Here is a 16,936-nt window from a genome sequence, read left to right as displayed (position 1 = left end):
CAGTGGAGCTGTGGACTGTACATGTATGTTCAGGTTTGGCACAAACCCTACGTTTACTACTGCTTTCAAGGACAATGTGCTGGACCCAACATTCCACAACAGTCCCAGCAGTACAGGAGATGGGGCCTCTTTGAAGCTCATCACCTTGGGACAATTAAGATACTTGGGACAAAGAAAACTATTCTTCTTCGCCCTTTCTTCTGACTCAGAGGACACTGAGATAAGTGTCGATGCCAACGGACGATTAAAACTTTCTCATATTTGGCGCCCAGCTGGAGCCAGTAGCAGAGCCTGCCGTCCAGTCACATCGGACATTATGTGGAAGTAAGTTCTTTTTTTACACGTCCACGTGATCGCCATCTTGGACCTGGCAAGTAAGCTCCTCATTAAATGAATACAAGTGAACAGTTGTTTCGTTTAAACTGGATTAAAAATAAAACGTTTGTAAAGTTTCTTTTGCGTTTTAATATTTATTTTATAGTTAAAACTGTTTCTTAATTGTTCAATAACCACTGACAATCTATCGAGTGCTTATTGGGATTAAAGTAAGTTAAAAACATAATGGGTGGACAAAATTACTGTCAAAAGTAAAACCGGGAGTAAATTTGGTTGGCTTCTTTTTTGTTTGTTTGTTTGTTTTTTTCCTGTGTAACACAATAGATATTTATATTATAATTCTCTGGTTTAAAAGGTGTCCCTATATAAAGTAGTAAAGCCTAATTTGTTGTACATCAATACATCCATATTTTTTATTATAATGTAGATAGAAAATGGTACAGAATGTAGATTTTACTCAGTATTTTGATAGCCATTGTCATTTTAAAACACCAAACAACAAAAACTAACACGATCACAGACTGAGACCTGCGTTTGTAACTATGAGAGACTAATGATGGAATTAAGCTTTGTTTAAATCCTGCATATTTACATTATAAATGTATATTAATATACACCGTGCCTTTTTAAAAAAAATAAACTGAAAATCAAACGTAGAAACAAACGTTCCCGATCCTCTGCTAAGGCTGCAGGTCAGTGGAGAAAGAGGATTTACATGCTTTGGTTTCTGTAAGGATTTTGTTCTAATTTTCACAATCAATACCTAAAATGTTGCACAACATATCTGAACATGTTTCAGGGCATTGTGCAGTGTACACCAAGACATGGACAAGATGATGGTGAAACTGGACCTGACTGAAGCTGGAGAACTGGAGGTGAACTGGTGGTGGTAGCAGTAACAGAGGAGCTGTGGAACCACACACTTCACAGCATTTTCCTACAGCCAGTCTGTCAGCGGTTTACTAAGCCTTTTGTTCTTGTTGCTGCTCATGTGGAATATATATGGGAAAATATTGCATGTTTACTGGTGAGTTATCAGTCTGAAGTTCCCTTAGATAAAATATGTCCACAACCACACAGAAACAACTTATTTTAGAATTATTAACCACTGTAATGAGGTGTAGATTTATTTATTCACCTTCTTCCTCTTTTTACAGAAAGTTTCTAGAACTGTCAGCATGAAGAGGATCGCGAGGAGACCAGAATGCCTGTAAACCCTGAGGTGGTTGGATGTGTACACACCAAAAACACTATTTTAAGCAGCTCAGTACAACCTTATAAATATTTAGCTTACAGCTAGTACAGAATTATTACAGTACAGAATGCAAGTATGACGGCTACGTCCCACAATGCACCACGTGGGATGACGTGCTTTCCCAAGTTCTCTTAATTGTTTGATCAACACCATCTTGTCCTTTTTGTCTTTTGTTGACAGCAGTGAAATTAATGTTCATGCAAAGAAAATGTTTTTCTGAAGTGGTTTAAACAATAAGGGACTAAAGATAGAAATTAGATTTGCTAAAGTCATAATTACATAATAAATGTATATTAATATGCAAAAAAAAAAAAAAAAAAAATCAATAGAAACAATCATTGTTCCCTTCATGTGCTTTGATTTCTGTAATGATGTTCCAATGTTTATAATGAAAAACTGACATGTAGGAAAACACACTTGTAAATGTTTCAGGGTGTGTGCAGTGCACACCTGAAAGTTGGCAAGGTGATGGAGAAACTGGTTGAACTGACTGAAGCTGTGGAGAACAGACTGGCTGCAGGAAAAAAAAACATTTTTACTGCCAGAAACTTCATCTTTATGCACAGTTCATACACACATTTCAGTTGTTGTATCCAGAGATAAAACTGCTGACTACAACAATGTAATGAAAAGCAAATCACAAATCCGATGCATTCTAAAGGATCTTAAAAATAAATAAATCTATAAGTGATTCAACTCACTCTATGTCTTCGGTTGTTGAGCTTTGTTCCTCCGATCCTCTTCCACTTTGTCTTCTGACCTGTTAGATTCCCTCCTGATGTTCTCAAAGTATGTGTTGCTCCTACGAACACAAAAAGCGACACATTAATATGTGAAAGATCTTTTCAACAAATTGTCTTTCTTTGGAGAGATAAGCATTATTTTTAGAAGTAACCTTAAACCGGAGTTGTGCTCAGACGTGAACCTGCAGATTACATCACAGAAAACACAACAAAGCAACATGAAACATGAAACATACAAAATCTACTCTGAAAATTCGTTAGTGAATATGTAAAATCAAAGTGCCATTATTTTTTTTTATCTGAGTCAATTTAAGATGGACTAAAGCATCATTAGTCTGTGATCTGATGAATATATAACTACTGAAGGTGATGCTGCATAGAAAATACATGTCTTGTAATCAACTTACAGACTATTAAATGGTTACAGATGTCTTACCTCTCATTTCCTCTGTATTTGTGCCCATCCTCCAGATTCCTGTGGATCCTTTTTACCTCACGCTAAAACAGCCAATATCACAAACAGATAAAATTTAGATCATGTGAGAAAAATATTTTGACAAACTTTTGAAACACCACATTACAGCGGCTTGTACAGCTGTTTTTTGTTTGTGTCTGTGTTTGCAGACATATTTTAACTAAGGCAGTGGCTCCATAAAGTTTAACATACAGCCTTACCATTTTTTCCTAAAATAGGGACAATGTGTGGATATTTATCACAGTGGTTCTGAATGTTTAAAGCATCCGGGTGGGGGGGTCCCGGGTCCCAGGTTGTAACAATTAAGAGAACTTGGGAAATCACGTCATCCCACGTGGTGCATTGTGGGACGTAGCCGTCATACTTGCATTCTGTACTGTAATAATTCTGTACTAGCTGTAAGCTAAATATTTATAAGGTTGTACTGAGCTGCTTAAAATAGTGTTTTTGGTGTGTACACATCCAACCACCTCAGGGTTTACAGGCATTCTGGTCTCCTCGCGATCCTCTTCATGCTGACAGTTCTAGAAACTTTCTGTAAAAAGAGGAAGAAGGTGAATAAATAAATCTACACCTCATTACAGTGGTTAATAATTCTAAAATAAGTTGTTTCTGTGTGGTTGTGGACATATTTTATCTAAGGGAACTTCAGACTGATAACTCACCAGTAAACATGCAATATTTTCCCATATATATTCCACATGAGCAGCAACAAGAACAAAAGGCTTAGTAAACCGCTGACAGACTGGCTGTAGGAAAATGCTGTGAAGTGTGTGGTTCCACAGCTCCTCTGTTACTGCTACCACCACCAGTTCACCTCCAGTTCTCCAGCTTCAGTCAGGTCCAGTTTCACCATCATCTTGTCCATGTCTTCGTGTAAACTGCACAATGCCCTGAAACATGTTCAGATATGTTGTGCAACATTTTAGGTATTGATTGTGAAAATTAGAACAAAATCCTTACAGAAACCAAAGCATGTAAATCCTCTTTCTCCACTGACCTGCAGCCTTAGCAGAGGATCGGGAACGTTTGTTTCTACGTTTGATTTTCAGTTTATTTTTTTTAAAAGGCACGGTGTATATTAATATACATTTATAATGTTAATATGCAGGATTTAAACAAAGCTTAATTCCATCATTAGTCTCTCATAGTTACAAACGCAGGTCTCAGTCTGTGATCGTGTTAGTTTTTGTTGTTTGGTGTTTTAAAATGACAATGGCTATCAAAATACTGAGTAAAATCTACATTCTGTACCATTTTCTATCTACATTATAATAAAAAATATGGATGTATTGATGTACAACAAATTAGGCTTTACTACTTTATATAGGGACACCTTTTAAACCAGAGAATTATAATATAAATATCTATTGTGTTACACAGGAAAAAAACAAACAAACAAACAAAAAAGAAGCCAACCAAATTTACTCCCGGTTTTACTTTTGACAGTAATTTTGTCCACCCATTATGTTTTTAACTTACTTTAATCCCAATAAGCACTCGATTGTCTGTCAGTGGTTATTGAACAATTAAGAAACAGTTTTAACTGATTCAACCATAAAATAAATATTAAAACACACACACAAAAAATGTACAAACGTTTTATATTTAATCCCGTTTAAATAAAACAACCGTTCACTTGTATTCATTTAATGAGGAGCTTACTTGCCAGGACCAAGATGGCGATCACGTGGACGTGTCGCAACAATGGCCGATGGGCCTAATGTCGATGAATGAACCCATAAAAGCTAGCGTTTAACATCTTAGTTTCAAATAAAGTTATTGCAGTTTCACGGACATGGGTATAACAGTAAGTTTGTCTGGGAAGCTAAACTTAAGTAACTCACTATCTATAACAACTTAAACAATTTAAAGGCCTAAAAAAATGAGTATCAACTTACTTCCACATAATGTCCGATGTGACTGAGCGGCAGGCTCTGCTACTAGCTCCAGCTGGGCGCCAAATATGAGAATTAAAGTATTAATCGTCCGTTGGCATCGACACTTATCTCCGTGTCCTCTGAGTCTGGGCGAAGAAGAGTCGTTTGCTTTGTCTGAAGAATACTTTTACAATTTATTGACGTGAACTGTAATTGAAAACACGACAATAAAGAGAAGCGCAGCGCAGAACTACATTAGCGCTGATCGATGACGTCATACGATGTGCTACAGTTGAGCAGGATCTCACAGGAGAGTGAGCGGCTACTGTTAGTAGTTGCTCAGAGAAATTTCACATTCATAAAAGGAAAAGGGCCCACAGCAAGCCGAACTTCACAGTTTCTACAAGATCTTTTTCAATACAGCCCCAACCTCAGTGGTCTTGAGAACTCAAAAGCCTTAAAAACTAAGTTTACTTTGGAAAAATTCTTATTTCATTGAGATGACTCTTTCCTCACTTTACTTTAACTGATGGTTAAATGTATAAATGTATATGCATATGCATACCTGGATTTTTCATATATGTTTATGTTTATCTCCTAGATTTAATTTACTTACTGGTCTCACTGAATATCACTTAATACTTGATCCCCTTGCTATACAGTTTATGTTCTGCATATTTTATTTTCAATTGTTTAAGCAGGAGATTATTATCTTCTAACAAACAAAGCTGATTACTTGGTCGCTGACTGGATACTTATTTTTATTCAGCATCTCAGCGAAATAAACTGTTTCAGAATAAGAATGTGTCTTTATTGCCAAACAAGTTTGCACAAAAAATGAATTTGTTTTGGGGTGATGGTGTAAAAACAATGAATTATAAAAAAAAAATAAACAGAACATAAACAACACTATGGGTTACACGCAGAAAACAAACTTCCCAGCTAGGACTAATAACTTAACATACGTGCACTGAAAAGAATCTTTGGCCGTTGTGATACCAAGGTTAAGTTTTCAAGAATTAGGGAGGAAACTAAGCATTGTTGTTCCACTGTCATCACTGAGATGCATTTAAGGTCAAGGATATGTTTAGTCTAAAACAGTATTAATCACTTAAAGATTACATTTTTTTGCCATTTTTTAAATGATTTTGGAATAAGATTTGTTGTTTCTCCAAAAATATGTAACAAACCATATTTTCATTTTTTCTTAACTGTTCACCATTGTAGCATTTGTAGCATTGTATGTAATGTAATCTTACTGGACCTGACCGGAGGGACAGAAAAAGAAGGAAGACAGCAAAGAGAAGCAAAAAGGAAAGAAGAAAGGAGACAAAAACATCACAGACAGAATCAACGACCCTCAATCCACACCATCACCAGACAACAAACTGTTACCACCTGTACATAAACACACCAGAAAATCTCCTCAAACTTTTACAAAAAGAAACAAAAAAATAAATAAATAATAAAAAACAAAAACAGAGCTGCTAGTCATCAAGACTTCTTAAATGATAACCAAATCAAAAAGACATATCATGAATGTAGCATAACAGTGACCAGGTACTAGCTCACAGGAGAAATAAAAAAGAAGAATTATTAAATAAACCCACTGGACAACTCAGTGACTGTCAGCATGTTGATGACTGAAGTCGACTTCATGGCTACTTCAAGTCATTTCCTTATTTTTACTCAGCAACTCTGACTAATAAACTATTTCAAAATCAGAATAGATCTTTATTGCCAAGTAAGTTTGCACATACAACAAATTTGTCTTGGGATTAGCAAAAACAATAAAAGTGAAAAAAGAACACACACACACACACACACACACACACACACACAAACAAAACAGAACACAAACAGTTTTTACAGGACATAAGTCCCCTATTTCTACCCTAGTGCTGGAATATGGCTCCAAGTATAAGTAGGCTCTTGAAGACATTTTGTCTCCCTCTCTCCAGGACAAAGAGGTGTTGGTGGGGGTGGGAGGACCTTTAGAGGTGAGCAGCTTCAAAGAGGCCACATCTCCTGTACTGCTGGGGGAGGGTGAGCGGCTGGTTTGCTGGGACTGTTGTGGAATGTTGGTTCCAGCACATTGTCCTTAAAAGCAGTAGTAAACCTAGTGTTGTTGGCAAACCTGAACAAATCACAACAGTCCACAGCTCCACTGGTCCACTTCTTAGATGTCCTCAAGATTCAAAGTGTTTATTGTCATTTGCCCAGTAAGGAAACAAGTTTCCCCGAACAATGAAATTCTTACTTTGCCGTCTGCACTGAATGCCATACTAGATAGAAGATAAACATAAAGATAGAAAATTTACTTAGTTTTTTTTATCATATGTACATAAATGTGCAGTGTGCTCCATAAACTGTTGTGAGGTAGACATGTGCAAAAGATTAGCAAAAAAGAAAAAAAGTGAATTTATGTCATTAGCATTTTCTATGCAGGAGTGGAAAAAGAACTGAAAATTTGTAATTAAGCTAAAGTATCTTTACTTTGCTTAAATTCTACTCAAGTAAAAGTTATAGTACACGCCAAAGATCGACTCAAGTGAAAGTAAAAAGTACTAAATTTAATTGAGTAAAAGTTACTTAGTTACTTTAAATTACTTGATGTAAACAAGAGTCATAAATCCAATCCAACACTGTTTTTAATAAACTTTTAAAACACTACAGTAAAAGAGAGAAAATAAAACCAAATCAAAGTATCCATGATGCTGAAAATGTTGAGCAATTCTTTAATAACAAAACTGTGCTCTTTTTTCTTTATCTCACAAACATAAATAGTCAGTTGTCTAAATTAACAAACAGTGACTGGCGATATAAGAAAATAAATAAAGTGTCATGCCCCACAGAATATTTTGCCAAGTGAATACTACAACATTAGACTGTAAAGCGCTTGCTCAGCTTGAGCAGGGGAGGATTTTCAAAGTTTGTAGCGCTAATCTGCTCTCTTCACTCTGAACAACAAAGGCCTGAAGGCTGGTGTTGAGTTTTAGAGACAGTTTGTTTTTATTTTTGGAAAAGAGTTCAGAAGATCCATACGTTCTAGATGCAGTAATTTGAGTAAATATGCTACTTTGTTACTTTCCACCTCTGTTTTTATGTAGTAATACATGCTTCTTCTCGTGACCTTCTCATGGAGAGTTATATTATGGAGCTTTGGGACCACATGGGAACACCAAGATTTTTTTTTTTATTTTATTTTATTTTATTTTTCGGTGTGAAACAAGTTCGTAATTGACATCTAAATCAACATGTTGATATTCAGAATTAATACAATAACACAAGCAAAGAAATCAGTATTAGCACCCCCTGGTGGGTCCATGATGCCATAACATCACTGTGGAAAATACCAGGATTTCCTGTATCTGCCTACAATGTGTACAATGTACAATAAATATACAATGAAAAAAAAAAGTCCATTTATTTATTTATTGCTAATCATGGACATATCCAAAACTCCAATTGTTATATATATATATATATATATATATATATATATATATTACATAAAAAAGCGAATACTTAGTAAATGAGTCATCCAAACAAAATGTAATTTAAAGGGGTAAAAATGGACGAGGGTCACCAGAGAGGGCAAAATTCAGTTGTGTACGAGTTGGGTTATGAGATTTGTTATGTATTTTAAAATGTATACCTAATGCCCGACGACGTATCCAGGCGGAGGCGTTCGCGTTGATATTGGACACCTTGAAGGGAATTATCCCACTTATACCATGGTCACTTACAAAATAAATTAAATAATAATATTAAATAAATTATTAATGTGTTATTGTTGTTTTTTACCGTTAAAATCGTAAGTTTTTCACAAGAAGCAGATGAGTGGACTATTTAATATCGCTCGTTGTGACGCGTTGCCAAGACAACCGGCTCTGACACGGAACCTGCAGCTTGGTCGGCCGCAGTTGCGTGACACAAACATAACGTTTCAGAGGGCAGGTGCAGCTCTTACAGCTTGTGTGTGTCCAGAGGATGATGCGACAATCTGTTTCAGTCACAGATAGTTTCCTAAATCGTTTTTATTGCAAGAAATATTATTCACCATTCACTCTGGTCATTAAATGTGTATCAAGCTAGTAAGTCTATCCTAAATCATTTTTATAATGTTATCCACCCTTCACTCTGTATCAAGTATGTAAGTAAGGTAACCAAGACAGAAAGACAGGCGACGACCTATTTTAAATTAAATGCAACATTGCTGTTGATCGTGACATTTCATAAAGATGTTGGCGTGTCGCGTTTGAAGGACAGAGATTTAACGTTTGTGGACCCTGACCGCTGCTGGTTGGGACATTGCGGACGACAAAATGTTGCTCCATTCTCGTCTCTCCTGGACTGACGGAGCCCTGCACCTGCTTTCAATGCCTCACAGACATGATCTGGCGCGTCTGCAGCCCGGCGTCTGAGTTTCTGTTGCCACAGTTATAGTGAATAATTAATAAATAATTCAAACAAACTGTCATTTAAAGGGGTAAAAATGAACGAGGGTAACCAGAGAGGGCAAAATTAAGTTGTATATGAGGTGGGTTATGGGATTTGTTCCAGACGTATGTATGGAGGATATCTCATAGGATCTGTCACAGAAACGAATGTGGAGAATATGACGTAGAATCTGCGAGACGTGTATACGGAGAATACCATACACTAGGATTTCTTAAAGTTGTGTATATGGAGGGTATCCAATGCTAGGATCTATCACAGATGTGTTTCCGCGGCATATCCCATACTAGGATTTGTTATAGATGTGTATACGGAGGGTATCCTATAATAGGATCTGTTACACACCAATCATCCCATATATACCCGGAAACAGTCCAGATGTGCCGCGGATACGGAGACTTGTATCCTCTTGGATCTCTCCGGATCTTAGGTGTTTTTGTCCAGTGGCGTGTCCCCTGAACAAACTAAAGACGGCCTAATGGAGGCTACAGAGGTGTCTCAGGCTCTGGTTAGGTCTGTGGCAGTGTGTAGTGTGGGACTTGGGGATGGTCACGCTCCAGTAGGGGACAAAACTGGCCCTGTAGTGGATCGTGAGTGAGGTGAACAGAAAACCACTGCACCACTCAGAGCACTGTAGAGCCGTTTATGGAGAGAAAAAAAACTGCTAAGCCAAGATCAAAACTTGAGAGCCCTGTGAATAATTTTTTCCCATTTTTCTGCTTGACAATATCGGTTTCAATGCACTCACCTTGTTGTTCTGAGTGTGATGAAGTTCTGACTTCCTGAATAAATTCTCCCAAATCTGTGAGAAGTTGATCTGTATCTCTGACATTAATCAACCTGCCACGGGCCCATTGGCGGCTTCTCTCCATTGTCTCCAGTCTAACCACATTTTCAGAAAATGTTAACATTTTACTCTACAAATATCCAAACAATTTGATGGTGTTTACATAAGTTTTTTACACAATTTTTTTACCTGGTTAAGACTGACTGTCGCACTTCAGGTCCTGCGTCATCCATCAAAAGGCGCTGGGTACAATCATTTAGAGTGTTTTTGCAGCGCAAAACAAAGTTCCTTCGAGCCATCTTGGTAGTTTATGTGGTGCCAACCAGGGTGCGATTTGTTTTTTTTTTTTGTTTTTTGTTTTTTCTCAGAGACCATAGCCTATTATCAAAGTGTCACTCATATGAATCTGTGATTGAGAGGCAGGCTTTAGGCGAGGTGGGTATCCAATCACAAAGGAGGTTGTCTGCGAGAGTGCAGCGCTAATGGTTGTCACAGCCTGGGAGAGGGGACAATATGACGGGCTGTGGAGAAAACCGCAAGGAAGAGTGAAATGCGGGGCACATCCTTGATTTGCGGAATGTGTCATTTGGAGTAATGCACAAAGTGAGCCAACTTATTTTATCCCCCCTGAGGTTAAAGCAGAGGGAGGGATGGAGAGAACAGGTGCAGAGGCAGGGACAGAAAAACCAGCAAATCACACCCTGGTCCCATCAGCAGGCTACATTTACAAAAGGATGGCATTGTGTTTCGCCAACTGACAAAGTAAGAACCCTTCCTGAAATGCAAATTAATGGGGGAGTGTTTTTTTGTTTTGTTTTGTTTTGCTTTTAAGTATGACTAATGAGTAGGCCACCTTCTTCTTCTTTTGAGGCAATTGGTCGACCATTAGATTAAAACTGTCTGCCATCAAGTATAGTAAAATGTGAAACAAAGTACTTATTTTTAAAAAGGTGTTATTGCCACCTTTTAAGAGGTATCGCTTATATCGCCATTTTAACCCTAACAGATAAATAGAATTGTAACGTCATATGCATACAGTAATATTGACAAAAGAACTCCTTTTTAGAAATCAACATTTATGATGTGTTATTATAATTAGGCCTATACGTTATAAAGACCTTATGGCTGGCTTTCAGATGACATCACAACATTCTATAGGTCTATAGTATTTAATAGAGATGGGGGGCAGGCAAAATATCTGTTATTAATATGCAGATTTTTTGGTGTGGTTGGATAAATATAGTGGGGTAACAGACCTTGTCACTAATCTAATGATCAGGACCAACATTTATGAATTTTTGTTCATGAAAATTGCAACTAAACTCTATAGTGACACAGTTTTTTTCCCCAATAGTGTTATTTTTTATTGCATTAAAGCACTGCAGTTTAGTGTAACCATGGCAACCATATCAACACATTTCCTTTTTTTTCAATATTATTAATAGACAATATAAATACAATACAGAATCATAAAATAGTACTCTGTGACAACATATCATATAAATATATTAGTACAATATAATTATTAAGAGATAAGACCCAACATGTACAGTACAAACATATTCTAAATAGATAGCTACAGAATCACTTATACCTTGTTAAATATTTACCTATATATATTAAAAATTCTGAGGCTTTTCCTATTATTTATACTTTCCAGACTATTGATAATAACCTTCACTTCACACATATAATGATGCCAAATATGGAAAAGTCCCACTTGTTTTACATTTATGGATATGATATTTACCAATCAAAATAAACCAATATATATTATTCAATATTACTATCAGTGCATTCAAAGTAAGTAAAAATATTTCTTGGTTCAAGCTCAAACATAACATTTTAATTATCATTTAAAAACTTTTCAATTTGGGACCAAAAACAAAATTTGGGACCAAAACATCAGTGATGACATTCATAAAAAAAAATGAAAGACAGATTCTGAAGAGTTGTTACAGAACGAACATTTCTCATTAATATCTGTAAAGTTTGATAGGTGTACATTTGTGACATATATATTATGTAAAATTTTAAAGTGCACATCTTTCATCTTGTTGTTAAGGCAGTATTTGTCAGGAAACAGCCACGATTTATTCCAGTTTATGCTAGGAAAGATACTGTTCCAAAATGTTTTACCCCTGGGGATTACTTTTTTTTTTTTTTTTTTGTTCAATAAAGTATTGCGTATAAGTTTGTTGCTGCATTTCTTATCTAAAAAATCTGTTCCATCAAGCATCAATAGAGGTTCAATGTTAACTGTTTCTTGTTGACTTAGTATGTGACATTTCATTAATTGGATGAGACCATCAGGGATACCCTTAATTACTGAGTTAAATTCTTTGTTAGTTATAGGGAAAGCTTAAATATAAATAAACCTTTCATATTTAAATGGAAAACCATCTGTGTCAAACACATCACTTGGGAATTTTATTCCGCTATCAATCCGTGTTTGTTTGAAAATAGATTTGTTACTAATAGTTATATCACTAATATTCCATAACAGTGACACAGGTTCCTGCCCCCCATCTGAGAGTGTGACATCATGACTTTCTAGAATGTGAAAACAACCAGTCAAGGGTGCATTCAGAACTGCGGGTCCTCTTTTTTTAATTAAAGCAAATCAAACAGTACACATACGTATGTATCTAAGGGTTTATACAGACAAAGCAAAAATTAAATATACATAATATACATAAAGTCAAAAGCAGTTCCTTCAAAAAATCCGCAAATGGCGAGCTGCGTCTTGACGCATGGTCACATGCAAAAACAGGATTTGCGTCTTGACATAAGGCAGATGTGTAGCCTTTCATTGTGTGTTCATAACAAAATCTAATGTAAATATTGATTCGGTTAGCTACATGCAGTAATTTTATGAAGGAAATGAATGAAAATCTTTTTAAAACTTGTCTTTCTTCACAGATTTAAGGATCCTGATTCATTTTGTAGTAGGCTACCGAAGACTCATACAGACTTGTAAATATCATATCAATGCCTCGTCTTCTGCTTTCAACTTGAGGAACGGTTTTGGGTGAAAAACCGAAAACTAGCAAAAACTACATGTATAGTTTATCAGTGTGTTGCAATAAACACCACAAATATCAAAACTATACTGTAGTTTGATTGACAAAGTGCCTTGACTACTACACCAATCACTAATGCACTTCCTCCACGCCTTGTGATTCCGCTGGTTTTTGCTGATTGGCTTACCCAAAGTAGTACGTCAAATGGTTGCCATAAAAACCAAAATAAACAGTTGGTTCAGAGCAGAGGATTAGCTAAGAAAAGATAAAATTATAATTTATTAGAATGTATGTGTCGTGTAGCTGTGTTTTCAGTAATTCTGTTTCTAATTTTGCCTAAATATGTCTATATCTGTCTGTCTGTCTATCTATCTATAATTATATAGATAGATAGACAGACAGACAGACAGACAGACAGATAGACAGACAGATAGAAAGACAGACAGACAGACAGACAGACAGGCAGGCAGGCAGGCAGGCAGATAGATAGATAGATAGAAAGACAGACAGACAGACAGACAGACAGACAGACAGACAGACAGGCAGATAGACAGACAGATAGAAAGACAGACAGATAGACAGACAGACAGACAGACAGACAGGCAGGCAGGCAGGCAGGCAGACAGACAGACAGACAGACAGACAAACAGACAGACAGACAGGCAGGCAGATAGAAAGACAGACAGATAGACAGACAGACAGACAGGCAGGCAGGCAGGCAGGCAGACAGACAGACAGGCAGGCAGGCAGGCAGGCAGGCAGACAGACAGACAGACAGACAGACAGACAGATAGATAGGCAGACAGACAGACAGACAGACAGACAGACAGACAGACAGACCGGCAGGCAGACAGACAGACAGACAGACAGATAGGCAGACAGACAGACAGACAGACATGCAGGCAGGCAGGCAGGCAGACAGACAGACAGACAGACAGATAGGCAGACAGACAGACAGACATACAGACAGACAGACAGACGGACAGACGGACAGACAGATAGATAGATAGATAGATAGATAGATAGATAGATAGATAGATAGATAGATAGATAGATAGACAGATAGACAGGCAGACAGATAGATAGATAGATAGATAGATAGATAGATAGATAGATAGATAGATAGATAGATAGACAGATAGACAGGCAGACAGATAGATAGATAGATACCACCGTATGCAGCATGAGACATTTTGACATTTCAACAAAAAAGAAAAAATAATTATATGAAAATGGTAATGTTTATGTTTATGTTTATAACCCATTGGCCTATGGGAATTAAATGTATAAACTGTGATAGGTCAGTATTCGCGGTCTTTTAAGGCGCCAATTTTGTGTGGTATAAATATTAGCGCCGGTCATTAATTTGGAATCAGTCAAAATGAGTCAAAGCTTTCGCAGGCGCATCTCTGAAATACAACATAGAATGAACGCTCATTTTAACCGTGTTCTCAATGACAATGACCCTGAAGAGGGACCTTCCCTGGTTCAACGGTAAGCTACTGTATTAATATTATTACTAACGCTCTTTGCTGTGGTTGACAAATCGTGAGGCTATACTAAACGTTCTTAGGGTTCATGTGCAAACTGCGTTTAAAAAGTTTATTTGTTTGCTAATTTGGGTTGATAAAAACACTGCAAACAACCCACAAATGTAGGCATCTGCATGGACTGCAACTGACAATACCAGAAAGGTCCAGATTAAAATAGATTTTTTAGGGTTGTGTCATTTATATTACAATTGATTATGTTTGCAGTATTTTGAAATTGAGCTAACACGTTTTGTCACTACAATAAAAACTCTTTTATTTAATGGGACCCAAGTAAAGTGCTAAATGAAAGTCCACTTACAGGGAAATGTATTTCGTTGAAGTAGCATTAAAAGTGATTGTATATATCTTGCTCTCACCCTACCACCTCGGCATGCAGGATGAGATATTTTGTGAATCATAAAACTGAGCAGAAGAGCTGGAGCAACACAAAAATGATGTAAATAAATAATAAGAACCAAATAAAGAATTTGCACATCACCACAACGTAACAATAACATTTTAACATAAAATACATACGCACAGACCTAATGCAAATGCTCTGTTTATTTGCTCAAGTAAACTGACCATTGTTTTCTTTGGGGTTTTGTGTGTCACAACATGTTCTATTATATCAAGCTACCTCAACTAAATCTGTTGACCTAAGTATATTGAACAGAACCTTTTGGCTATGATCTTCACTTTATCAACCTGTGTCAGCTGTATCAAACTGTTATTTTTCATAGATTTCAGTCCTTTAGACAGGATCACTGCCGCCCAAGTCTGACCAGACAGAGGCGCACCAGGGTCAGAAAGGTTACCTTCAAGGTCTCTGTTCTGCGTGGGAACAGCATGTATTACAGGACAAACAGAGGTACATTTTCATAGTAATGTAATGTAGTATTGTAATTTGATGAGATAACTGATAAGTGAATACCATACTTAAATCTATTCACAGATTCTTCTCCTGCGTGTCGGATTGTGGTAGCACTTAATTTGGATAAAGAACAATTTGAACGGGCTCTACGGAATTCTGTTTCAAATGTTCCAGATAGATTTGACATGTGCAAATTAAATGCACATAGACAATTTATTCAATTAACTGAGACGACCCCTCAGGAAATATATAACACAAGGGTCCTCAACCTGAGACCAAAGGTGAGTAAGCATGTTATATGAAGTTAGTAGATTTGAGTAGATTTTTACAGCACACTTTTTATAGGAGAACAACAATATTGGGTTTTCTTTTCTCAGGTGTCCTTTGGTCCTTTCTCAGCCCTTTGGTCAGCCTTTGCTGAGTTATAAAAGTGCTATAAAAACATTACTTACTATTTAAACAATTGTTTTTTGATAGGAGCCTCTTGGGCGGGTGGAAGAACAGCCCCGTGGAGAACACTGTGATGTAGGAACAGTTATTACTGTTTGTGACACTGTTACTTTTAAAGTTCAATTTCTTCACAATGACATTGTTTAAGAGAATTTGTTGTTATTCAACATGAAAGTGGTTAATATATGGCTACGTGTTTCTTGGAATTTCTACAGAAATTTGTTTGTTTTTTTACCAATGACTCTTTATAGGAAAATCTGGAGGAGGCCGAACGAGATACCCAGGAGAGAGATGTAAGACAATTCGTAGCACCTTGTAAAACTTAAATTCAAAAGTAGTTCTCTGCTTGTTTTTGGTCTTTTTTGGCAAAACAAACACGATTCCTACAAGACTTCCTTATCTTACAATGCTATTGCTGTAAAAATTTGTAATTGTTACGTTTTTTGATTCTGTTTTTTGTTTTTTTTAATATTTTGAAACTTTTATATGGTACCTCTAACTCATTGTAGGACAATCCGGAGGAATCTGAAGAAGATTCCCTGGAGGCAGAATGCAATGTAAGACTGCAGCTAGAAGAAAACTGGTGCAACACATACTGTCTAAATATAATGTTTGTATTTTGATGCAAGTAATTCATAATTTAAAGATGACTGCTGTTTGGACTGGAAGTTTTCATCTAGATTTTTTCCAAAGCTGCCTTTCTTAAAACCCACCATCTAAATTTTAAACAATAACTCTTTGTAGGACAAGCTGGAGGAGGCCGCAACAGATCCTCCGGAGCCAGATAATGATGTAAGACAATTTCCAGTACCTTGTAAAACTTATATTCAAAGGCAGAGTTTTACATTTTGGAATCTTTATGGCAAGACAAAGATCAATCCACCAAATCTTCCCTGTGCACACTTCCTCATGTATGTCCATTGTCTTTCTAACTTTATATTGTGCAGCCTCATAGGGCTATGAAGGGGATATTATTCAGAACTGAAATGTGCATACCGGATATTTTGCATAGGATGTCTGTCAAAATGAGGTAGAATATTCGTTAATTGTCATTTTATACTATTCCGCAGGTTGAGGAAATACCAGATGATGTAAGATGTTTTTTTTTTTAAATATACCT

General features: G+C 36.6%; 1 long non-coding RNA gene across 1 annotated transcript; it reads right to left on the bottom strand.

Moving 5' to 3' along the window:
- Positions 1-2,492: 2,492 nt before the first annotated feature.
- Positions 2,493-3,095, bottom strand: LOC121634980. The gene is made up of 3 exons (XR_006009332.1): positions 3,010-3,095; positions 2,771-2,832; positions 2,493-2,516 (listed from the first exon to the last, which is right to left on the bottom strand). It is a non-coding gene; the product is annotated as an uncharacterized LOC121634980 (long non-coding RNA).
- Positions 3,096-16,936: the final 13,841 nt, after the last annotated feature.

This window comes from Melanotaenia boesemani, chromosome 23 (assembly GCF_017639745.1).
Source record: "Melanotaenia boesemani isolate fMelBoe1 chromosome 23, fMelBoe1.pri, whole genome shotgun sequence".
Taxonomy (NCBI): domain Eukaryota; kingdom Metazoa; phylum Chordata; class Actinopteri; order Atheriniformes; family Melanotaeniidae; genus Melanotaenia; species Melanotaenia boesemani.
The sequence above is the reverse complement of the archived record's forward strand: the minus strand, read 5'-3'. Positions and strand labels throughout refer to the sequence as shown.